Source organism: Podarcis erhardii (assembly GCF_964252035.2).
Source record: "Podarcis erhardii genome assembly, chromosome: 6".
Classification (NCBI taxonomy): domain Eukaryota; kingdom Metazoa; phylum Chordata; class Lepidosauria; order Squamata; family Lacertidae; genus Podarcis; species Podarcis erhardii.
The window spans coordinates 2968423-2992910 of NC_138510.1; the positions used below are offsets into that span (position 1 = coordinate 2968423).

Genomic DNA, 24488 nt, shown 5'->3' on the forward strand with positions numbered 1-24488 from the left:
GTGAGGGCGCTACGGGTCTCCCAACAGCTCTCAGCACCCTTGACAAACTCCCAGGATTCTTTGGGGCAGGGAAGCCATGGCTGTTTAAAAGAGGTATGATACTGCCAGTGGCGTAGCGTGGGGGGTGCAGGGGGGGCCGCCGGCACCGGGCGCAACATCTGGGGTTAGGGCAAATCCACGGATTAGGGGGCGCAAATCCACGGGTTAGGGGGCGCAAATTACTTGCCTTGTCCCGGGTGCTGACAACCCACGCTACGCCACTGGATACTGCTTTTAAGTATAGTGCAGGTGAGAACTGCTGAGGAATAGACCTGGTAGGTTTAGGTAGCAGAATTTATGGGCTGGCTTGGCTCATCCTAGAAAGTGGCTTTCATTGGCTTCTGCTAATAGAGCTGTGAGCCAATTAAAGATTTTTCATCAACTAAGTCGCTGGCCTTCAAATGATTAATCGATGAATTTAAAATGTACGCACTGGAAAATAGCAGTGAAGATTGAGGAAGGATTTTTGCTCTTTTAAGATTCGCAGTAAGTCGGTTCCTGTTGTTTTGCTGACAAATGTTGATTCTTGGGGAGCTGGCGTGGCCTGTTTCCTTGGTGTGTGATTTTTGCAGCTGCACGGCAAGCAGAAACACAACCGGCGTGGCTTTCTCCGTTGGGGCCCTTCTGGGAGGAGAATCTATACCTGTTGACTTTCTGCCTGCCTTGCACATGTTAAAGGCAGGGAGAAAAGAAAAACGGGGCAACCCCAGACAAAAGCTTCATTTATCTCCATGGGACTAATCAAGGGTAAGTGCTTTTGGGATGGCAGATCTTCCATATCCCTAAGGTTTAATAATAGTTAGCTGCCTCCTGGTGAGTGCAGTGTTGATTAATCAGATAATACCTTGAGCTCAGCCCTGCTCACTCAGGTCAGTTTTTAAGGGACTGCATCTTTCTCGCAGTACTTTGAAAATGCTTTGCACTTAGTTTTAAAGACAGCAGGGCTTAAATGTGTGAAAGTGAGCTCTAAAAGGGCCAGAACCATTTGCAAAACCCAACATGATGCATACGCCTTCACTGAATTAAAAACTGCAATTAATCTGGTTATTATTTCTCTTCAGCTGGCTCCCAGATTTAATAATAGTAATAATAATAATAATAATAATAATAATAATAATAATAATAATAATTTTTATTTATACCCCACCTTCCCCAGCCAAGACCGGGTTCAGGGCGGCTAACAACAGGTATAAAAACAACAATTAAAATACAACTTAAAAACAAAATTAAAATATAACATTAAAATGCAGCCTCATTTCAGTAGAAACTCAAATTGAAAACTTTTTGGGGATGAAAACATCTTCACCAAGGCCAACTATCCAGACTGGTCCTACATGGGCCAGAAAAAAGCCAGGGAAGTCCCCAAATAGGAGTTCCATCACAGGAGGAGAAAGGAAAAAGGAAAGAGGGGAAGGGGATCAAGTTGATTCCAAGCCAAAGGCCAGGCGGAAGAACTCTGTCCTAAAACACACCTTAAATGGAATTAGTTCTGCAACTTCTCCTCTGCCTTTGAACTAATTACACACACACACACACACACACACACACACACACACATGTCCTGTTTCCTGAGGTTGGGATCACACCTTTTGCAGAAGGAGCATCCGCTGCTCATTTGCATTAAAGCCCATTGCTGTCCTTCTCTGCTGAATTGTTTCTGACCTGCCACTGTCTTCATTTAACTGTGATGGGCTGTCCTGTTTATTGCTCAAACAGTCCCAAGGAGTGCATGATATAGGGTGTTTTTTTGGGGCGGGGGGGGGGGCAGATGGAAGAGTCGACAGACGTGGGGAGACTCTGCAAGGGTCAAAAGGGATGGAAGGAGGGGGCAAGACAAGGCAGTGAAGCGTTTGGCAGTTTTAATTTCAGCTGGAGAAAAGCACATAAGAGCCTGCAGGATGAGGCCAATGGCCAATGGCCCAATCCTGAACAGTTGCCTGTGGGAAACCAGCAAGCAGGATTCGAACACAAGACCCCTCTTCCCTCCTGGGGTTTGTTCCTTTCCTTGTCCCGTTAGAAAGACGTGGCTTTGTGAGGTTTAGCACAAGGGTCAGCAAGGTTTATCTTGTCTGGGCCGGATCGGTCCCATGGAGACCCCTCCGCGGTTTTCAGCATCTGCGCATGGTTTAGTGCAGCGCGTGAGCGGGCAGCTCTGTATACTGGATGGTCTCAGTCCAGTATATCAGAAGGAGCGTCTCCACCGCCATCGTTCTGCTGGACACTGAGGTCCAGCGCCAAAGGCCTTCTGGTGGTTCCCTCACTGCAAGAAGCCAAGTTACAGGGAACCAGGCAGAGGGCCTTCTTGGTAGTGGCACCCACCCTGTGGAACTCCCTCCCACCAGATGTCAAAGAGAACAACAACTACCAGACTTTTAGAAGACATCTGAGGGCAGCCCTGTTTAGGGAAACTTTTAATGTTTGATGTATTATGGTATTTTAATTTTTTGTTGGAAGCCACCCAGAGTGGCTGGGGAAGCCCAGCCAGATGGGTGGGGTATAAATTATTATTATTATTATTATTATTATTATTATTATTATTATTATTAGGTGGCTCGTGGGCTGGTCAAACGACCTCCGCGGGCCACTTCAAGCCCATGGGCCTTAGTTTGCTGACCCCTGGGTTTAGCAGATTCTGTTGCAAAAGCTGCTTTCACCCTATAGCTCAACACGAGCAGCAGTGTATCTCCATCCAAAAGGCAGCCAAGGACCAGCTTCCTGAGGATATGGAAGGACTGAGAACTGTTTTTGCTCAAAACATCTCATCAGAAGTGGCCCTCTTTTCCCCTTGACACGGTACGCAGTCCTGAATTCTGCTAGGAGAAAATGTTTTCATTACAGGATAGACTGGCATGGCATAATGTGGGTGGTAAGGAGGAAGACCTTGCGGGCATTGGGAGGAATTGTGATAACTCCTCTGCCCTTCGGAAAACTGACTTTAAACTTTTTAATGCTGGCTGTGGTGTTACGAATAGAGCTGCTTCATTTTCACTGGTGTCTTTGATAAATCACAAGTGGATTCTAGCAGTCGAGCGCAACTGACAGCACCCCCAATATCTAACAGCGTTTAAATTATTTTATCAATGCTTTTATATTTTTCTCTTTTTTTTAAAAAAAAGTGTGTTTTCTCCATTGCCTAAAGCAATAAGATTAAACTGAAGACGTCCTAAAATAGCAATTAATGAAAGACGCTTAAAGGAAATGAGCACAATGATGTTTTTGGCCCTAAATTTGTACGGCAATTGACACAAATATTTCTGCCTTGCAGTACTGGGTTGGTGGAGTAGATATGTGCACGTGTTTACTCAGAAGTAAGACCCACTGACTTTCCATGGGACTTACACTCAAGTAAGCGCTGAGAGGACAGTAATATAATAATAATAATAATAATAATAATAATAATAATAATAATATGTATACCCCGCCTATCTGGCTCTGCTGCAGAGTTAACTGTAAAAGTTAAGGGAAAGTTCAGCTATTCAAGCAGAGAGTTCAATATTTATTTTCTTCTAGGGCAAGTTTGGGGTCATGGGATGGGATGGCAAGCACAAACCAGGCCGATCCTTTAAGGGCAGGTTTCTCCGGACGTGATTCTGCGCCATTTGATTGAGCCATCTGTTCCTCTGGCCTCAGAGCCGGGCTTATGAATGACTCTTTGTTACCCTTTCTCCATTCCAGTTGCTGAAGGGAATTTTCACACATCTTCCCCGCCAACCCTAAAATGCACCAGCAACCAGATTAAATATTATGGCGGAAAACTCAAAATGTGGATTTTGTGAAGCAATTGAAGGCGTTTACACCCACATACACACACTTCTTGAGGGGTCAGTTGGCATCGTTTTTGCTGTCTCTGTGTTACCATTCTTTCGTTTATTGATAAAAGGGGTCTGAAATTTGCTAGGTCAATGCACTGATTGCTTTTAAAAGCGACTGCCACATGTGAGATATATATGATAAATCAGACTTTTATTTTACATAGTAAAATGTTCGGGATGACAACTGCTCAGTGGGGGAAAGCTCTGGTCCTCAAACACCTTGATAAACAGGTATTAGTGCTTACTACAAATTTGGCAGCCCTCAAATGCCTGAATGGTGCTGATAAACACTGATCATCTCTTGCAGAACCCTATACTTCTGGGTGGCAGTCAAGTGGGGGGAGTAATGAGGTGTGAATTTGGTGTGTTCACAAGAGCACATATGCAAGTGCGGTGCTTCAAAAACTGGGCATTCCAAATGGCTGTCACCTCCTCTATGTGACATCCTATATAAAAGGATGTCACATAGAGGAGGGAGAAAGGTTGTTTTCTGCTGCTCCAGAGAAGTGGACATGGAGCAATGGCTCCAAACTACAAGAAAGAAGATTCCACCTAAACATTAGGAAGAACTTCCTGACAGTGAGAGCTGTTCAACAGTGGAATTTGCTGCCAAGGAGTGTGGTGGAGTCTCCTTCTTTGGAAGTCTTTAAGCAGAGGCTTGACAACCATATGTCAGGAGTGCTCTGATGGTGTTTCCTGCTTGGAAGGGGGTTGGACTCGATGGCCCTTGTGGTCTCTTCCAACTCTATGATTCTATGATTATGTTAAAAATGATAGTAAGAAAGAGCAGGGGTAGCTTTCTCATAGTGCTAGTTGATAAAAAATGAGGCCAGATGTTGTAGTCATATGGTCAGAATGGAAATTTGGCTCCAAGATGGAGACTGCAGGCCCAATATGATGTTGTTGTTGTTGTTTACCTGCTCTTTACCAGCAGGTCCCAGGGCAGGTTGTTGTTGTTGTTTAGTCGTTTAGTCATGCCCGACTCTTTGTGACCCCCTGGACCGGAGCACACCAGGCACTCCTGTCTTCCACTGCCTCCCGCAGTTTGGTCAAACTCATGCTGGTAGCTTCGAGAACACTGTCCCACCATCTCGTCCTCTGCCGTCCCCTTCTCCTTGTGCCCTCCATCTTTCCCAGCATCAGGGTCTTTTCCAGGGAGTCTTCTCTTATCATGAGGTGGCCAAAGTCTTGGAGCCTCAGCTTCAGGATCTGTCCTTCCAGTGAGCACTCAGGGCTGATTTCCTTCAGAATGGAGAGGTTTGATCTTCTTGCAGTCCATGGGACTCTCAAGAGTCTCCTCCAGCACCAGAATTCAAAAGCATCAATTCTTTGGCGATCAGCCTTCTTTATGGTCCAGGGCAGGTTTCAATGATTTAAAATTCATTGCTACAGGCATCAAATTCACACCTGGGATTCTTGGAGGGTGCACCAGTGGCTGAGCCCCCCATTTCTGACAAAGCGAAGTCTGGCTTGCAACCCACATCTTCCCCAGTTTTCTAGGCAGGCTGAAAGCAGAAGAGAAAATAAGGCAGTCTTTGGATTACTTCCAGTGCTACAGGTTCTATGAGCCTAACGATAAATACCAGTAACAGTTAAAATTTATGTCCTACCTTATGGCCTCAGCAGGAACCTCAGGTAGATACAAACACATAAGATTTCGGTCCACAGTGATAATACCACCACGGGTTTCTGAGATTCAGAATTGTATTATGGTAATGACCAAAGTATCCAGCTGTATAGGCCGTTGTTTCTTGCTCTGTGCTAGGCTGCTGGTGTCTGCTGCATTAGTTCTTTGCCCTGGTCACTGCCACCCCTTGATTCTGTTGTGGGACGGTGCTATCTGATTTCGGAAGGGCATTTGGCCACTTTCCTTGTAGGCACTGACAGCCCATAAATGTGAAAATGCGTTCTCTGTGCTGTTGTGTAGCGTGGATTTTGTCAGCATTTCAGAATGGCTCAGAAACAGGCAGATCTGCTTGATCACTTACTGCATTTCGAACGCAGAGCATACAGGCCATGTTCAGGACCCCCTGCCAAACATCAGAAGCTGCGTAGAGATCATAAGGAGCAGAGTGCCTCTGAGGATGCGCAGAGAGTGGCGTCCCCTTGCCCCAGAGAAATCCATGCACCAGAAAGGTAGATTGGAAATTGAGGTTTTGTGGGTCAGAGGTTGGCTGTGCAATGTTCCTTGCTTACTCTGCACATGGTGGAACATAGGAACATCAGGAACTGCCTTGTACAGTCAGACCATTGCTCCATCTAGTTCAGTGTTGTCTACACTGACTGGCAACAGCTCTGCCCCAGCGTTACCTGGAGATGCCAGTGATTAAATAATAATAATAATAATAATAATAATAATAATAATAATAATAATATTTATACCCCGCCCATCTGGCTGGGTTTCCCCAGCTGCTCTGGGCAGCATCCAACAGAATATTAAAATACAATAACCTATTAAACATTAAAAGCTTCCCTAAACAGGGCTGCCTTCAGACGTCTTCTAAAAGTCTGGTAGTTGTTGTTCTCTTTGACATCTGGTGGGAGGGCGTTCCACAGGGCGGGAGCCACTACCAAGAAGGCCCTCTGCCTGGTTCCCTGTAACTTGGCTTCTCACAGGGAGGGAACCGTCAGAAGGCCCTCAGCGCTGGACCTCAGTGTCCGGGCAAATCGATGGAGGTGGAGACGCTCCTTCAGGTATGCTGGGCCAAGGCCGTTTAGGGCTTTCAAGGTCAGCCCCAACACTTTGAATTGTGCTCGGAAATGTACTGGGAGCCAGTGTAGGTCTTTCAAGACTGGTGTTATGTGGTCTCAGTGGCCGCTCCCAGTCACCAGTCCAGCTGCCGCATTCTGGATTAGTTGCAGTTTCTGGGTCACCTTCAAAGGTAGCCCCACGTAGAGTGCATTGCAGTAGTCCAAGCGGGAGATAACTACAGCATGCACCACTCTGGCGAGACAGTCCGCGGGCAGGGAGGGTCTCAGCCTGAGACTCTGCAGGCAAAGTAGAGGCTGTAACCTCTGGTGCACATGTGATTTTAGCCGCAACCCCTACCAGTCTTGTTGTTTCTGGAGAAATGATGCGTTTTGATGCATTTCCCTGCAAACTGGCTTTGGTGTGCATTGAGAAGGGGAGCAACCTTGCTGCATTTTAAGCTCCTCATGGGTGCACGCAGCCTTTGCGGCTTCTTCCAGGCATGTTTGAGCGTCTTCACCTTTCGTTGCAAAAACCCGCAGCTCCTGTGGTGGGAGCCTTTGCAGAGGGGGAGAGGCCAGTTATATGGAACAGCCAGGCATGCTTCTAGGGCAGCCAGCTGGGTCTGCCGAGCTGCTCCCTCCCCGGCAGAGTGATGGGCGTTTGAAATGTGGTCAGAAAACAAGGGCGCCCGTTCACTGCCAGGAAGCCTTTTTGCACCGGCAGGAAGTGGAATCCAGCTGGCATCAGCCCCTCCTTGCCTGAGGGCCAGAAAGCGCTCTATCTGGAGTCCTGCAGAGCAGAGCGGAGGCCAGGATTGGGAGAGCTGCAAGCCCCTTCCCCCCCCCCCCGCCTTAACCCGTGCCCTGGCCCTGCTAAGCCTCTTAGGGCAGACCTCTTCTCTTCCCAGCCCTCTCTAAGTGGGCTAGAGCTGGTTGAGGGCTCCCCTCCTCGGTCCCTAGGGAGAGTTGCCATCTGTGCCCCAAGAAACACCGTTTGCAATGTGCCTGCCCGCCCTGGGCAGTGGGGTAGGAGCCCCTCCAAGACATGGTGCCTGCTTGTGGCTCCAGTTCTACTGCTTGTTGTCCCCCCCAAAAAGAATGCAAATAACTGAGCCTGTTTTGCAGATTTGATTGATTGGCATCTGGGGCGGAAAGGTGGGGTCTTTGGCCCATAGGTTACTCATTGACGCAAAGGTTGCCTCCGCACACCACGTTTTTCGCTTTCGGGAGATGCTCTGGGCTTGGGGAATTGAAAGGGGGGGGTGTCTTGTTACGCCTGAAAACGAGGTGCGGGGCTGTAATCTGTGCAGGGTCAGGGTAGAGGTTACTGGCGGACCAGCACTGTGCAGATCAGATGGCAGTTGCCGGCACATTTTGGAGGAAAGCGTGCTCTCACTTTCCAGCATCTAAAGCCATGTTCACATAAACAAAAGCATTAGTTGCCCCTGCAAGAGCTGGTTCAGAAGAAGGTGTGTGCCTGGCTGCTGTGTTGTGCTCTTATTACATAAAATTCCCACAAGGAGGAGCATGTTCGACAAAACAGGCAGTTGTTCTTCGGGACTTTTGCCTTCCAGAAAGTAGCTTGTTCTTCTCCCTGTGGTGGCCAGGGAGATCCCAGGAAGAGGAGATGGTCCTATATACAAGCAGTTCAGGAGCCCTGGCTGCTTTGCTCTTTGAAAGAGGAGCCTGTAATTTTCTTACGCCCCTCTCAGGGGATATCCAGAGCCCTTTCTTATTTTGCAGCTTCTGTGAGGGGAGGATGCTGAAAAACAACCTCTCCCCAATGCAGTTAAAGGAAGAGGTCAGGATTCTGTGCAGATGACAGTCACCAATGGGAACCTGAGTTGGGAGAGTCTTTCGCTCCTCCTGGCTCTGTTGGGCTCTGGGTAGCTGGTGCCCATTTCCAAAGGCACATCACATTGTGGTTCCCAGTGGAAGTCTGCAAAATATGTATTTTCATCAACGCACTCATGTTTGCAAAGTGGGAGTGGCTAAAGGAACGTTAAAAGGGCAAAAGTATATTGCTTTTGCCGAGATAGTTTTAAAAGTGGAGCAGGGATTCGGATTAACACCTTGAACTTGGCCTGGTAGCAAATTGCTAGCCGGTGCAGATCTCTTTTAAAATTTCTGTCCCTCATGAAAAAGGCACAGGAGCCTTGTCAGAAGAAACAGTGGCAGCCTTAGAAATCACTGGTGAGGGGAAAGACACCCTACAGATCCACAGATAACCACACCGCATGTTCATTCATTTAGTACATTCGTATCATGTTCCGTCATGGATCTGAAGCTGTTGCGCAAGGGTGGGTTACAGAGCTGCGCATACATATCCCACAGATTCATTACGAGGCCTTGGGCCATTTCATACGTTATATTTGAAGGTGTATACCTAAAGGGTCGTGGGTGGTGCTGTGGGTTAAACCACAGAGCCTAGGACTTGCTGATCAGAAGGTCGGCGTTTCGAATCCCTGCGACGAGGTGCGCTCCCATTGCTCGGTCCCTGCTCCTGCCAACCTAGCAGTTTGAAAGCACACCAAAAAGTGCAAGTAGATAAATAGGTACCGCTCCAGTGGGAAGGTAGACGGCGTTTCCATGCACTGTTCTGGTTTGCCAGAAGCGGCTTAGTCATGCTGGCCACATGACCCAGAAGCTGTATGCCGGCTCCCTCGGCCAATAAAGCGAGATGAGTGCCGCAACCCCAGAGTCGTCCGCGACTGAACCTAATTGTCAGAGGTCTCTTTACCTAAAGGTCACAAAATATATAGGGACCTTCAGAGAAATCTCCTCACGTGTTAAAAGGTTAATCTCACCCCTTATTGGACTTGGTGCACACACATAAAGATTGCAGTGAATATACTGCAGGGAGGAAATCTGCATGGGGACCTTTCGCAGGCAGACCGAACACACAGCTGGTGGGGATGAAGGCCAGTGTACTTGACAGGGGTGGTGGTGGCGCACATAGGTGCTATGCGCTCTCCCAACACGTGAGGGGAGTTCTTGTCAACAGCAGAGCAGCTAGGTAATTTTAGACTCTGGACTTAATAGTCTTGCGGAGCAACACCTGCACTCCCCAGACATGTGCATTTAATGGCCGCAATTTAAGGTGGGCTGTGCACGAGAGCCTCCAGGCTCTAAGGCCCCCTCCAAAGCCAGAAATCTTATTAACTTGCCATAAATTAAGTTGTAATATTCTAATGTAGCTTTGTCAGGGCAATTAATATGATACATAAAGATGCTTCTGTAATTGGTGTGCATTCTGAGTTTATGCACTTCGTATTTACCTAAAGTTATTCTCTATAATGTTTCCTCTCCGGTCAGAAGGTGTATAATTGGATACTATCAAATTACCGTATTTTTTGCTCTATAAGACTCACTTTTTTCCTCCTAAAAAGTAAGGGGAAATGTGTGTGCATCTTATGGAGCGAATGCAGGCTGCGCAGCTATCCCAGAAGCCAGAACAGCAAGAGGGATTGCTGCTTTCACTGTGCGGCGATCCCTCTTTGTTCTGGCTTCTGAGATTCAGAATATTTTTTTTCCCCTTGTTTTCATCCTCCAAAAACTAGGTGCGTCTTGTGGTCTGGTGCGTCTTATAGAGCGAAAAATACGGTAAATGGGGAGGGGCCTCCTACAGAATGTGTTTTGCACAAGGGCCAACAAGGAAGTATGGTTGCATCTCTGTCCATTCTTTTAAGTTGTGAACCACACAACCGACATTACTTTCCTACTGCCTTGCATTACATGCTTTCCATCTGTGTCTGTTTTTGTGCTTTGTCACAGACACAAAGAACAAAAAAATAGTTTGGCAGGAAAAATAACAATAAAAAAGAAATACTCTGAGCATGTGCAGTTTTGCCTTTCAAAAGCTCACTTAAATCATAGCGCCATCATGGCGACAGGACTGAAATGTGGTTTGTTTCTGCTGCCGGAACCTAAATCGCATTTGCTCGGGAATTATTTATTTACTTATAAAAATATTTGTATACCGCTCTCTCTGTATGTTTGCAGAAAGTGGAAACATAAAACCATATGATAAAACTATTAAAAGTTTTTAAAAACAGATCAATAAACCATCATGGAAGGATCTATTCTTAGGCATCATTTGGGGGTGTGTGTGTGAAAAAATGCAATAAAATTTTAAGATAAAAAGAATAGAATGGGCATTTGTAACCATGTACATGCCAGGGGGCATGTGGCTGAACTAGAACATGTTTTTGTTTTGGTTTGATTAAGGAGAGAGAAAGGGGGCTACATCTGTCCCACTGGGTGCTGGCATTCCCAGGACAGAGGCAGCAGTGCTTCTGAATGCCAGTTGCTGGAAACTGCATGGCTTCTCACAGGCCTCTAGCTGATCCCTGTGAGAATAGGATGCTGGACTAGATGGGCCTATGTATTTTTGGTTCAGGTGCTGAGGCTCTGCCTGTTTGCTGCTGCCCCCACGACCACCTGATGATGATGATGATGATGATGATGATTTATTATTTATACCCCGTCCATCTGGCTGGGCTTCCCCAGCCACTCTGGGTGGCTTCCAATAAAATATTAAAATACAGTAATACATCAAACATTAAAAATTTCCCTAAATAGGGCTGCCTTCAGATGTCTTCTAAACATCAGATAGTTGTTTATTTCCTTGACATACGACGGGAGGGCGTTCCACGGGTGGGTGCCACCACCGAAAAGGCCCTCTGCCTGGTTCCCTGTAACCTCACTTGTTGCAGGGAGGGAACCGCCAGAAGGCCCCCGGCGCTGTACCTCAGTGTCTGGGCAGAACGATGGGGGTGGAGACGCTCCTTCAGGGATACTGGACTGAGGCCGTTTAGGGCTTTAAAGGTCAGCACCAACACTTTGAATTGTGCTCGGAAATGTACTGGGAGCCAATGCAGATCTCTCAGGACCGGTGTTATATGGTCTCGGCAGCCGCTCCCAGTCACCAGTCTAGCTGCCACATTCTGGATTAGTTGCAGTTTCCGGGTCACCTTCAAAGGAAGCCCCGCATAGAGTGCATTGCAGTAGTCCACCCAATCCCTGGGTAGCATGCAGGTCTCTGGCTTCTGGTCTGACCCAAGCTGCACCCCTGTTTGCATGTGAGCATGGCAAACCAGGCATTTGAAAACCTGCCTCCTCTAGAGAGTGCGGATCAGTGGCAGCGACTCCTTGCACTCCCCTGCCAGGCGAACCCGAGTTTGTTGCCTGGTAACGTATGAAGCGCCCCTTTCTTTTGTTCCTGCACAACAATATTCCCAATCCCACTTGGGCCGCTTGGAGGATAATTGGGAGGGGGGGCCGCGTTGGTGCAGGTGGAGGGGACTTGTTGGGTCTGATGAAACGCACCCACAGGAGCCCCATTAAGGAGGAGGGGGAAGCGCCACCCGAGCCGAGGCTGCGTGCGTTCGAGAGCAGAGCACAACAAAGGGCAGGTGGCTGGCGCGGCAGGTGCGCCTGGGCAGGCGGGTGCGTAATTGGAGACGCCATGGAGGGGGCCCACCTCGCTCCGAGTCACGCGGGGCGGGGGAGGAGCGGAGGGTCTCTATCTCGCCGCCAGAGGCCTCTCCGCAGCTGCCTGCCCTCCCCTCCCCGCGCCCTGGCCTGCCTCGCTTTGCCCTGCCCTGCCCTGGCGCTGCCAGCTGGCGAGTGCCTCCTTCCTGCGCGCAAAGGAGGGGCAGCCCAGGACGGCCGCCGGCTTGCCTGCCTGCCTGCCTGCCTGCCTGCCCCAGGCGAGGACAGCCCGGGGAGGGATCGCTATGCCAGATCCCTTCTCCTCTCTCCTTCCCACTCTCTCCCCCCCCCCCGGTTCCCATGGTTACCTTCAGTACCTGCTTGGCAAAGGCCTTGGGGTGGCGCTGCCCAAGCGGTCCCGCGGGGCTTTTGCGCGGGGGATTGGCAGCGGGAAGCTCGCCTCGCCTTGTAGCCAATGGGGCCTCCGGCGGCGGCTCACTTTCCCTCCCCCGCGAGGCTCGGGCTGCTCCTCTCCGGGCGTCGCGCCTGCCCTGCCCAGCTGCAGGGCGCTGCGCTGCGTTTGGGACGCTCCGGCGGCGCTCGGCCTTGCGCTTCGGGAGCTGGCTAGAAGGAAGGATGCCCTGAGCAGCCCTCCAGGCAGAGGGCCTGCGCCCCCACCCCGCGGAGCTGGGGCGGGGAGCGTTGCAGGGGGGCGCGAAGAACCAGGGCATCTCTTGAGATGGCGAGTGTGCATCTGGCCAGATGTGCATGGCGAGCGTGGCGGGCTGCGCGGGAACACTGACCCTGAACCCCGAGGCTTAGGGGCTGGTTGTGTTTACTCAGTGGCAAGCCCCATAGAATCGTAGGGTTGGAAGGGTTCCCAAGAGTCATCTAGTCCACCCCCCCCCCAGTGCAGGAATCTCTGCCATTCTGCAAATGCCTAGACTAGGAACATTAGAGCAGTGCTTCCCAAATGGTGGTTCACAGACCATTGGTGGTGCACGAGTTTCATTCAGCTTGCCCACAGCACGTCCACATTAGATATTCATTTTGCTCTTTAATTGTAGTTTTACTGCTTTTGTCCTTTATTATATTGTACTTTAAGTATTGTATTGCAAGTTGAATTCTGTGGAATGCGAATTATGATACAATATAAGAAAGGGGGAAGCAATAAAAATACAATTTAAAATCACACAGCATCTAGCACTACATTTTCCAATTGCCACAAGAAGCAGGAAAAAAAAATCATTAAGTGGTCTGCCAGGAAGGACCCTTCGCAACTGGACCATTGGGGAAAATGTTTGGGAGTCCTTGCATTAAAGGAAGGGAAGATATTGAGTTATGGGTGTGTCTGTGTGTCAGCAGCAGTATTCCTATCTGCCCCTGTTCTCTGTTCTATTTGTAGCTTGATCCTGATTTTTAGGAGGACGAAAGTATCACTTGTTGTTGTTGTTGTTGTTGTTTAGTCATTTAGTCGTGTCCGACTCTTCGTGACCCCATGGACCAGAGCACGCCAGGCACTCCTGTCTTCCACTGCCTCCCGCAGTTTGGTCAAACTCATGCTGGTATCTTTGAGAACACTGTCCAGCCATCTCGTCCTCTGTCGTCCCCTTCTCCTTGTGCCCTCCATCTTTCCCAACATCAGGGTCTTTTCCAGGGAGTCTTCTCATGAGGTGGCCAAAGTATTGGAGCCTCAGCTTCAGGATCTGTCTTTCCAGTGAGCACTCAGGGCTGATTTCCTTCAGAATGGATCGGTTTGATCTTCTTGCAGTCCATGGGACTCTCAAGAGTCTCCTCCAGCACCAGAATTCAACTCCATGGACAAAGGCGACAGGCATATAAAAGTATCACTACTAACTCTGATATATCTTAGGCCCAAGGGCTGCAGATAACTGCAACCTTCATTCAGTTTTCCCCAACCTGGTGCTCTCCAGAGGTTTTGGACTGCAGCTCCCATCAGCCCCAGCTAGTGCAGCCACACTGGCAGGAACTGATGGGAGTTGTAGTCCAGAACATCTGGAGAGCACCAGGGTGGCGAAGGCTGCCTTGGCAGGTCTAGGACTCCAGAGGAGCAGCCATGGCTTTCCTGCCCATAGGTTTTCCCCAAAGCCTCTGACACGCAGTGGAAAATTTTGAAGCAGGGGTGGTGGAGTTTTGGGGCAGGAAACCCAAAGAGATGGAGGGGGGTTTAAGTTCTGCACCAGCCATATTTGGGGCTGGAGGCTCCTGGTCTTCTCTGTTACTACAGTGAGTGTTCTGTGACTGAATCCTTGTTCAGGTTAAACCCAGGTAGGAGTATCCCAGACTGATACCCAGAGAGAACTTGCTGCAAGACAGACCCAAAAAAGAAAATAACAGAACACCTCTAGTCATCACATACAGCTCCCAAGTTAAAACAGTACAACGCATCATCAGAGATCTACAACCTCTCCTGGACAATGACAGTTCTCTTTCTCAAGCTCTGGGAGGAAGACCTTTCATTGCCTCCAGACAGCCCCCCAATCTTAAACAACTCCTAACCCACAATAATACTATAACCAGACTTAACACGGACACTGGCACCAGAGCCTGCAATAAACCCAGATGCCAACTTTGCTGCCACATACACCCGGACAACACCATTACTGGCCCCAACAACATCACACATACCATCTCGGGACTATTTAATTGCTCATCGTCTAACATTGTGTATGCCATAAAATGCCAACAGTGTCCTTCAGCTCTCTATATTGGACAAACAGGCCAGACCTTACGCCAAAGAATAAATGGACATAAATCCGACATCAGGAACCACAAGACAGAAAAACCAGTAGGAGAACACTTCAATCTCCCAGGACATTCTATACAAGATCTCAAAGTAGCTGTTCTATTACAAAGGAATTTCAGAAATAGACTGGAAAGAGAAGCTGCTGAATTGCAACTTATCACCAAACTTAAAACTATGGAGAGACCTGGTTTGAATAAAGACATTGGATTCTTATCTCATTATACATGACAAAGCCATTTTTCACCTTCTCACCCCTTGCTTTTTCCTGTTAGACCTATTGCAGTCGTTAAGAGTCGTCAACAGGCTCATCGCAGCTATCTGCCAATCACCCATTCCCACCACCCTTCTGAGTAATACCCCTCCCCACCTTCTCACTATATAGAAAGGTCCGGTGACTTCTGTTTCAGTGTATCTGAAGAAGTGTGCATGCACACGAAAGCTCATACCTAGAACTAACTCAGTTGGTCTTTAAGGTGCTACTGGAAGGAATTTTTTTATTTTGTTTAGACCTGTGGGGTTAGCTCCAAGTGAAGCATGTGGTCCAATGGGAAAGAGGAAGTCTGCTTGATCCCCATCTCCCCCAGTCCTGCTCCGCACACCCTCTTCTCTCCAGAGGGACAGCAGGCTTCTTAATCTGTTGCTCTCGTTGCACCTTAAAGTATTTTGGCACAAGCCTTCGTGGACCAGAGCCTGCTTCGTCAGATGCCCAAAGCGTTATTCTCAGTTGGCAGATAGGTACAGAGAACATGTTCCACCTGCTAGACACCGGCACCCAAAGCCATGATCTGCAAGTCGTCTTTTTTTAATGCAGAACCGAAATGTACACAGACAGGAACAGAGCGGTCTGTTCACAGCAGCAGCCATTGGTGATAATACTGCCTTTCTAGCTGCAGTATGCTAGTTTAACACCTGGAAGGGAAGAAATGGGATTTTCCTGCTATAAGGGGGGAAACCAACAATGGAGGGCACTGTGGTTGCCCTGGGGGCGGCGGCAGGGGGAGCATATACCCTGGATGATGGATGGGGAATTAGCAATGTGTGTGCTGGGATAGGGAAAAAGAGGAGAATTTGTGAGTACCACCCACTTGGGAACAGGAAATAGGACACTGGTATCACTGAGGGGAGGAGTGTTTTTCTGTTGGAGGCCCTGGTGACTCAAGAGGAAGGGAAAAACAAGGCACTGGAATAACTGGTAATGCAGGAGAATGGGGAACTGGCACCACATGTGTGTAAGATTGTCACATTTGTCTGCAGACATTATCTGACCCTAGGCCGGCCTTCTCAGTGTTGCACCCTCTAGGTTGTACTGGTTTGGGGCTGATGGGATTTGTAGCCCAAAATATCCAGAGGGAACCAAGTCGGGGAAGGCTGTTGTCGTCTGAGCGTACACAGAGTTCTCTCCCCTCACATACCAAGGAAATTGGGGGGGGGGGGAACCCATCGGGGCAAAGAAACAGTGGAATGTTTCAGACTCGGCTTGTCCACACTAGCGTCCCATGCCTAAAGAACATGGGTCCGAGAGGTTTTCTGTTTGCCTTGCTGATTTTCCCAGGGAAACCCCCACTTTACCACTGAATTGAAACAAACACCAGGAAACCTGATTGACATTTGCTCCGATTCAGCAGTAAAGATTGGGTTTCCCTGGGGGAAAGTGGTGGGACGAGTGTGGACGAGCCCTTGGATGGGGGAAACCTGGATTCAGTTCCCCATTCACCCATGAAATTTACTGGGGGACATTTTTTTACCAGTTTAACCTATCTCACAAGGTGGCTCTGAGCATAAACATGGGATAACTTTAGGGGAAGTGGGGAAGGCGGTGTGTGTTAATTTGTCAGGTGCCATTGAGAATTTGCAGAGTGCCTACGTTCTGCTTTGGCATGACCTCGTGTGCGGAAGCTGGGGAGATCAAGGAATGTGTGCCTTTCTCAGTCCCATCCAGCAAAATAGTGCTGTTGTGGGTCTCTGTTTGCAGTCTCAACCCACAGCTTTCACAAAGCACCCATGCACCCCACATGTGTGCTGTGCTGTGTACATGTGTGCCTTGCGCACCGTGATAACTCACACATGCACTAGGACAACAAGTGGGGTGAACACTTTTTTTGGGTTTAATCCTCCCACACTTATGGTGAAGAGACAAGAAGGCAAATGTTCGGTTCCATCTGTAACATTGGGGCCAGGTGGCAGCTCCCTACAAGGGAGAGAACAGTGGCTAACTTGTGAGATGGTGTTAAGTTGCAGAAAGGTGGCATGGCGGGGCAGTCAGTCGGAGAAAAGCAGCCAGTTTAGGCAAGGGTCACCTTGTGAGGTTGAAAGAGGAGCATTTGTTTTGTAATTTTTTTTATTAGGAATTTCAAAATAACAATCCATCAAAAATACATCATTCTCATCCCCGCCCCCCATTTTCCCCTCGCCCTCCCCCAAAAGAGAAAAGCCCTCCCTCCCACCTACCCCCAGACTTTCCTCAGCTCCTCTCTCTGGTTTTTCAACACATGTTATTCTCTGCATGTTATAAAATTGTCAAGATCCTTAATTTATCTATATATACGTTACCAGTAAAAAGTTTGTGTATGTTTATTCAAAACCTGCCAAGGAGTCCAATCCAGAGGAGCATTTGTTTTGGGGGATGCAGAGCTGAGCATCAGTCGGGGGTCTGTTAAAGGCCATGGCAAACAGGACCTGCAACAAAATGTTGCAGCGTGAAGCGATCCAGCCAGCCAGCCATGCCTTCCTCCAGGACAATACTCCATTACATCCTGCCTCCCCAATGCAGGAGAGGGGCATTAGGAGGAAGGGAATGGGAGGGGGAAGCGAGACTCTTGGGGAAACGTGAAATGGTGAAATGGCATGGTACAAGATAAGAGGGAGAGAGAAGGCTGCCTGGGAGGAAAGGATAAGGGGAAGAAGAGGCTTTGGGGCCTGAGCAGGGGAGATGGCTGGAGGTTGTGGGGGGAGGACGGAAAAGGCCGCGGTGCCGTAAGGCTGCAGTGCTGTGCTCGCAAGATGGTACCTGCTTGTTGCATTGCATTCTGCTTTCAACAAGCAAGTGCTTAAAAGAAAGAAAAGAAAAGAAAAGTGGCTGTCAACAACATGAAACACTAAATAAGTAAAAATTCATTAAAACGTAACAAACGGGTCATGAATATTATTTCGTTTTACGTTGGTCCTGCGGAGCAACTGTCGTTCCCTCACGTTTTTGTGCTCGGCAAAGGCTGAGCGAGCCCCTCCTTGGCCCATAAATACAAGGAAAAATATCAGTCAATTAATTGCTTTTTCAATTACCGTAGCAGTTTGTGCAATGGAGCAGTTTAATAATAATAATAATAATAATAATAATAATTTTTAAATTATTTATTCAGCTTGTTATCTTTCAAAAATTGATCTTTGGGGTAGCTAAAGTGAATTGTTTTGGGAATGCACCCCCCTCCCCACACACAATGGCATGTTATAAACTGAGGTGAATATTGCCCCCTCCAATTTTCAGATTCGGAAGGGGGAACAAAATGGGGGATTGCCCATCGTCTGGCAAAGGGGCTGGTTGCATGTGTCAGGAAAATGGCCACTGTTGCGCCACAGTTTGGCTAGACCTTGTAGGAGGCCTACCATGGTAGTTTTTTTGGCTGCTTCCTCAGAGTGCGCACAGCTCATTTTTTATTTTAAAAAAGAAGAGCCCTCTTTAAAGAACATGGCTGCCGGGTCCCTGTCTTTGATGTGCAAAGCAGCCTGAGTTTTGCAAGGGGACTGGCGTCCCAGAAGAGGCAGACATTTCCAGAAACGCCAAGAGACGCTGGCATTTTCTGTTGCATTGTACCTCAGCGTCAAGTTTATTTTACTTAATTTACGACTGGAGCGTAATAGCGTACGTTACTTATGGAGCGCACAAAAATCAAAATGACAAAATACAGTATTCAAAAAGCAAAAAAACCCAATGAAGTACTTTTAAACTGATAATGTTTTCTACAGGTTCTGGATTTTTCCGTGTGGTACAGCATTCAATCACTGAAGTGGTACAGGCCCGATACCAGTTTTGCGCCTCAGTGGTGGCTGATAATAATAATAATAATAATAATAATAATAATAATAATGATGATGATGCCAGGCTGCTGGATCAGCCCATCTTTGTAAACCACTTTGAGTTGTTGTTGTTGTTGTTGTTGTTTTAAACAATCAAGTAGTGTATAAATTCTATGAAATCAGGAAATACATGTGGGGCCTGTCTTTGCAAACTGTTTTGAGATGATTGGGCTTTTTTTCCTTGTGTGTTAGTTTGTTTTTAACAATCGAGCATCGCATAAATCTTACAAGATTATAAAATAAACCTAGCCCAGCAACTTGTTCTCACACGCTGCCTGAGTCAGGGAAAAAAGGCAGGATATAAATAAATATATAATAATAAGCCCAAAATCGAACAGTGCGCGCCCCCCCCCCAAAAAAACCCCACCCACAATGGCTGCCACGGTCTGCATGTAGCAGTGAAACAACTGTCGCCATTCAAGATGCCTCTCGCTTTCTGCCGTATTTTAATTTATCGCCTTGGGAGCCTGCATGCAATTCAGCCTATTTTCTTCCTCACACCAAGTCCATCTCTCTCTCTTTTTTTAAAAATAATATTTATTCAAAATTTTAAAGGTTACAAAAAGAAAAAAGAGAAAAAATAAAAATAAAAAAGACAGAAAAAATACAATCAATTAAAAAAAAAGAAGAAATTGAACCTTTACATAGCTTTCTTTCCTTTACTTATTTCCTTGACCTCCTCACACCTCTCATTTTTGTATTCTAATTCAAATTGTTATTTCAGCAAATCCTTCCAACCTTGTTTTTATCTTAATAATTTGTCTTAATATACTATAATTTTACGTTCTCTCTTTCATCAATTCATTTTTACTTAATCCTTTATGTCATTTCTGCCAAAACCACATAATTTTCTTTTTCCAACATCTTTCTAACAATCCTTAATTTTACAATATTTTTGAAGATAAGCTTTAATTTTTTTCCAATCTTATTCCACCGACTCTTCTCCTTGGTCCCAGATTCTGCCAGTCATCTCAGCCAGTTCCATATATTCCATCACCTTCGTCTGCCATTCTTCCCGGGTGGGTAGATCTTGTGTTTTCCAATACTTTGCAATAAGTATTCTTGCTGCTGTTGTGGCGTACATAAAGAAAGTTCTATCCTCCTTTCGCACCAATTGGCCGACCATGCCCAAGAGAAAGGCCTCTGGTTTCTTCTGGAAGGTATATTTAAATACCTTTTTCATTTCATTATAGATCATCTCCCAGAAGGTCTTAATCTTTGGGCATGTCCACCAAAGGTGAAAGAATGTGACCTCAATCTCTTTACATACACCAAGTCCATCTCTTGGGTTTCCTGCCTAGCCAGGGACTGGGATGTGGGCCTGCCAGATTCCTCGATTCAATGCGCACCGTCTGCGGCCCAAGCCATGCTGGTTCCTTCACAATGAAATGGAGTCTGGGTACAAATAGCTGTCAGTCTAGATTTAGCTGAGATTCCTGCATTGCGGGGGGGGGGGGGGGTTGGACTAGATCAGTGTTTCCCAACCTTGGGCTCCAGCTGTTTTTGAACTACAACTCCCATCATCCCTGACTAGCAAGACCAGTGGCAAGGGATGATGGGAATTGTAGTCCAAAAACAGCTGGAGGCCCAAGGTTGGGAAACACTGGACTAGATGACTCCTGGGTCCCTTTCCCACTCTTAAGATTCTCTGATTGGAGGGGAAATGTGGGGAGACGTAGGGTGTTGAAGCAAAGAGAGGGACGGAGGCGATTGGGGAATCCATCCAGGGCATGTCTAGGTGCAAGAAACAGGAGCCATTTCAGCTGACCGCCATGTCCTGGAGCCTAAAGACTTATAAGAGCAAGTGAGGGAGGCTAGGCTTGTTTATTCAGAAGTGAGCCCGGTGGGGCAGACTCTCAGGGGAGTGTTTATGTCCTAAGCGCACTTCCTATTCCCTTGAACTTGGGGATTTACTTATGAGTGGACACGCTTGGGTGGGTGGCGGGGTCACATTTATAATTGAAACGCCATTCCCTCACCATATATATATATATATATATATATATATATATATATATATATATTGCAGGTTTTGGTGTCCTCGGGTGTCTTCCCGTGTACACCAAAACCTGCATTCCTGTACCCGTGAAAATCTACGAAAGCAAATATATATATATATATATATATATAATGTATATATGGCGGCATTGCAGATGGTGACAGCAGTCATGAAATTAAAAGACGCCTGCTTCTTGGGAGGAAAGCAATGACAAACCTAGACAGCATCTTAAAAAGCAGAGACATCACCTTGCCAACAAAGGTCTGTATAGTTAAAGCTATGGTTTTCCCAGTAGTGATGTATGGAAGTGAGAGCTGGACCATAAAGAAGGCTGATTGCCGAAGAATTGATGCTTTTGGAATTATGGCGCTGGAGGAGACTCTTGAGAGTCCCATGGACTGCAAGAAGATCAAACTTCTCCATTCTGAAGGAAATCAGCCCTGAGTGCTCACTGGAAGGACAGATCCTAAAGCTGAGGCTCCAAGACTTTGGCCACCTCATGAGAAGAGAAGACTCCCTAGAAAAGACCTTGATGTTGGGAAAGATGGAGGGCACAAGGAGAAGGGGACGACAGAGGACGAGATGGTTGGACAGTGTTCTCGAAGCTACAAACATGAATCTGACCAAACTGCGGGAGGCAGTGGAAGACAGGAGTTCCTGGCGTGCTCTGGTCCAGGGGGTCACAAAGAGTCAGACATGACTAAACAGCAACAACAACATATATATAGCGAGTGCCCATTGTTCCCCAGAGGCAGGGATATCCAACTCCAGATAAACTGCGATCTACTCATAGCATTAAAAAAACTGGCAGTTGGTTCCCCTCCCCCTTTTTTGGGGAGGGAGAAGGAGACCAGAGATCTACCAGGAACACCCCGTGATCTACCAGTAGATCTCCCTCTTGGACATATCTGCCCAGAGGGAAGCCACGAATGTGAAAGTAGTTGAATGCTAGTTTAGGTTTGGTGATTATATATAATATGTACATTTGCGTGTGTGTGGAGCCTGTGGGTGGTGGAAAGAAGAAGCGTGTTCTGTGTTGGCAGTGGAGGGGCTGCAACAGAAAGAAACAGCCAGATGGAAGGTTGCGAAAGGCAGTGTAGATGAAAGGGAAAGAATACGAGAGCTGGAGGCAGGTGCTTCTAGGAAGCTGCTGTTTTCGGGTGGGATTCCATCATAAACTGGCAAATTGAGGTTGCACGATTATAGTTGGTTGGGAGGTCTTGTGCTTTTTGGATTTTTTGCTGTAAGGGAATCATAGAATCATGGAATCATAGAGTTGGAAGAGACCACAAGGGCCATCGAGTCCAACCCCCTTCCAAGCAGGAAACACCATCAGAGCACTCCTGACATATGGTTGTCAAGCCTCTGCTTAAAGACCTCCAAAGAAGGAGACTCCACCACACTCCTTGGCAGCAAATTCCACTGTTGAACAGCTCTTACTGTCAGGAAGTTCTTCCTAATGTTTAGGTGGAATCTTCTTTCTTGTAGTTTGGATCCATTGCTCCGTGTCCGCTTCTCTGGAGCAGCAGAAAACAACCTTTCTCCCTCCTCTATGTGACATCCTTTTATATATTTGAACATGGCTATCATATCACCCCTTAACCTCCTCTTCTCCAGGCTAAACATGCCCAGCTCCCTTAGCCGTTCCTCATAAGGTATCGTTTCCATTTTGGTTACAGATAGGTAGCCGTGTTGGTCTGCCATGGTCAAAACAAAATAAAAAAATTCCTTCCAGTAGCACCTTAAAGACCAACTGAGTTAGTTCTAGGTATGAGCTTTCGTGTGCATGCACACTTCTTCAGATACACTGAAACAGAAGTCACCGGACCTTTCTATATAGTGAGAAGGTGGGGAGGGGTATTACTCAGAAGGGTGGTGGGAATGGGTGATTGGCAGATAGCTGCGATGAGCCTGTTGACGACTCTTAACGACTGCAATAGGTCTAACAGGAAAAAGCAAGGGGTGAGAAGGTGAAAAATGGCTTTGTCATGTATAATGAGATAAGAATCCAATGTCTTTATTCAAACCAGGTCTCTCCATAGTTTTAAGTTTGGTGATAAGTTGCAATTCAGCAGCTTCTCTTTCCAGTCTATTTCTGAAATTCCTTTGTAATAGAACAGCTACTTTGAGATCTTGTATAGAATGTCCTGGGAGATTGAAGTGTTCTCCTACTGGTTTTTCTGTCTTGTGGTTCCTGATGTCGGATTTATGTCCATTTATTCTTTGGCGTAAGGTCTGGCCTGTTTGTCCAATATAGAGAGCTGAAGGACACTGTTGGCATTTTATGGCATACACAATGTTAGACGATGAGCAATTAAATAGTCCCGAGATGGTATGTGTGATGTTGTTGGGGCCAGTAATGGTGTTGTCCGGGTGTATGTGGCAGCAAAGTTGGCATCTGGGTTTATTGCAGGCTCTGGTGCCAGTGTCCGTGTTAAGTCTGGTTATAGTATTATTGTGGGTTAGGAGTTGTTTAAGATTGGGGGGTTGTCTGGAGGCAATGAAAGGTCTTCCTCCCAGAGCTTGAGAAAGAGAACTGTCATTGTCCAGGAGAGGTTGTAGATCTCTGATGATGCGTTGTACTGTTTTAACTTGGGAGCTGTAGTCATCACATACAGCTCCCAAGTTAAAACAGTACAACGCATCATCAGAGATCTACAACCTCTCCTGGACAATGACAGTTCTCTTTCTCAAGCTCTGGGAGGAAGACCTTTCATTGCCTCCAGACAACCCCCCAATCTTAAACAACTCCTAACCCACAATAATACTATAACCAGACTTAACACGGACACTGGCACCAGAGCCTGCAATAAACCCAGATGCCAACTTTGCTGCCACATACACCCGGACAACACCATTACTGGCCCCAACAACATCACACATACCATCTCGGGACTATTTAATTGCTCATCGTCTAACATTGTGTATGCCATAAAATGCCAACAGTGTCCTTCAGCTCTCTATATTGGACAAACAGGCCAGACCTTACGCCAAAGAATAAATGGACATAAATCCGACATCAGGAACCACAAGACAGAAAAACCAGTAGGAGAACACTTCAATCTCCCAGGACATTCTATACAAGATCTCAAAGTAGCTGTTCTATTACAAAGGAATTTCAGAAATAGACTGGAAAGAGAAGCTGCTGAATTGCAACTTATCACCAAACTTAAAACTATGGAGAGACCTGGTTTGAATAAAGACATTGGATTCTTATCTCATTATACATGACAAAGCCATTTTTCACCTTCTCACCCCTTGCTTTTTCCTGTTAGACCTATTGCAGTCGTTAAGAGTCGTCAACAGGCTCATCGCAGCTATCTGCCAATCACCCATTCCCACCACCCTTCTGAGTAATACCCCTCCCCACCTTCTCACTATATAGAAAGGTCCGGTGACTTCTGTTTCAGTGTATCTGAAGAAGTGTGCATGCACACGAAAGCTCATACCTAGAACTAACTCAGTTGGTCTTTAAGGTGCTACTGGAAGGAATTTTTTTATTTTGTTTCCATTTTGGTTGCCCTCCTGGACACGTTCCAGTTTGTCAGTGTCCTTCTTGAACTGTGGTGCCCAGAACTGGACACAGTACCCCAGGTGAGGTCTGACCAGAGCAGAATACAGTGGCACTATTACTTCCCTTGATCTAGATGCTATACTCCTATTGATGCAGCCCAGA

General features: G+C 47.1%; 1 protein-coding gene across 3 annotated transcripts in view; it reads left to right on the top strand.

Moving 5' to 3' along the window:
• NOL4L (nucleolar protein 4 like) overlaps positions 1 to 24488 on the top strand; it is a gene marked incomplete at its 5' end in the record, with an annotated part of 145986 nt that overhangs the window by 20369 nt on the left and 101129 nt on the right. Inside the window, one exon of one of the 3 annotated variants that reach the window (XM_081867681.1) lies at positions 17600 to 17845. The exons of the other annotated variants lie outside the window; for them this stretch is intronic. Of the gene's footprint in view, positions 1 to 17599; positions 17846 to 24488 lie in introns of those variants that run through there. 3 annotated transcript variants of the gene reach the window in all.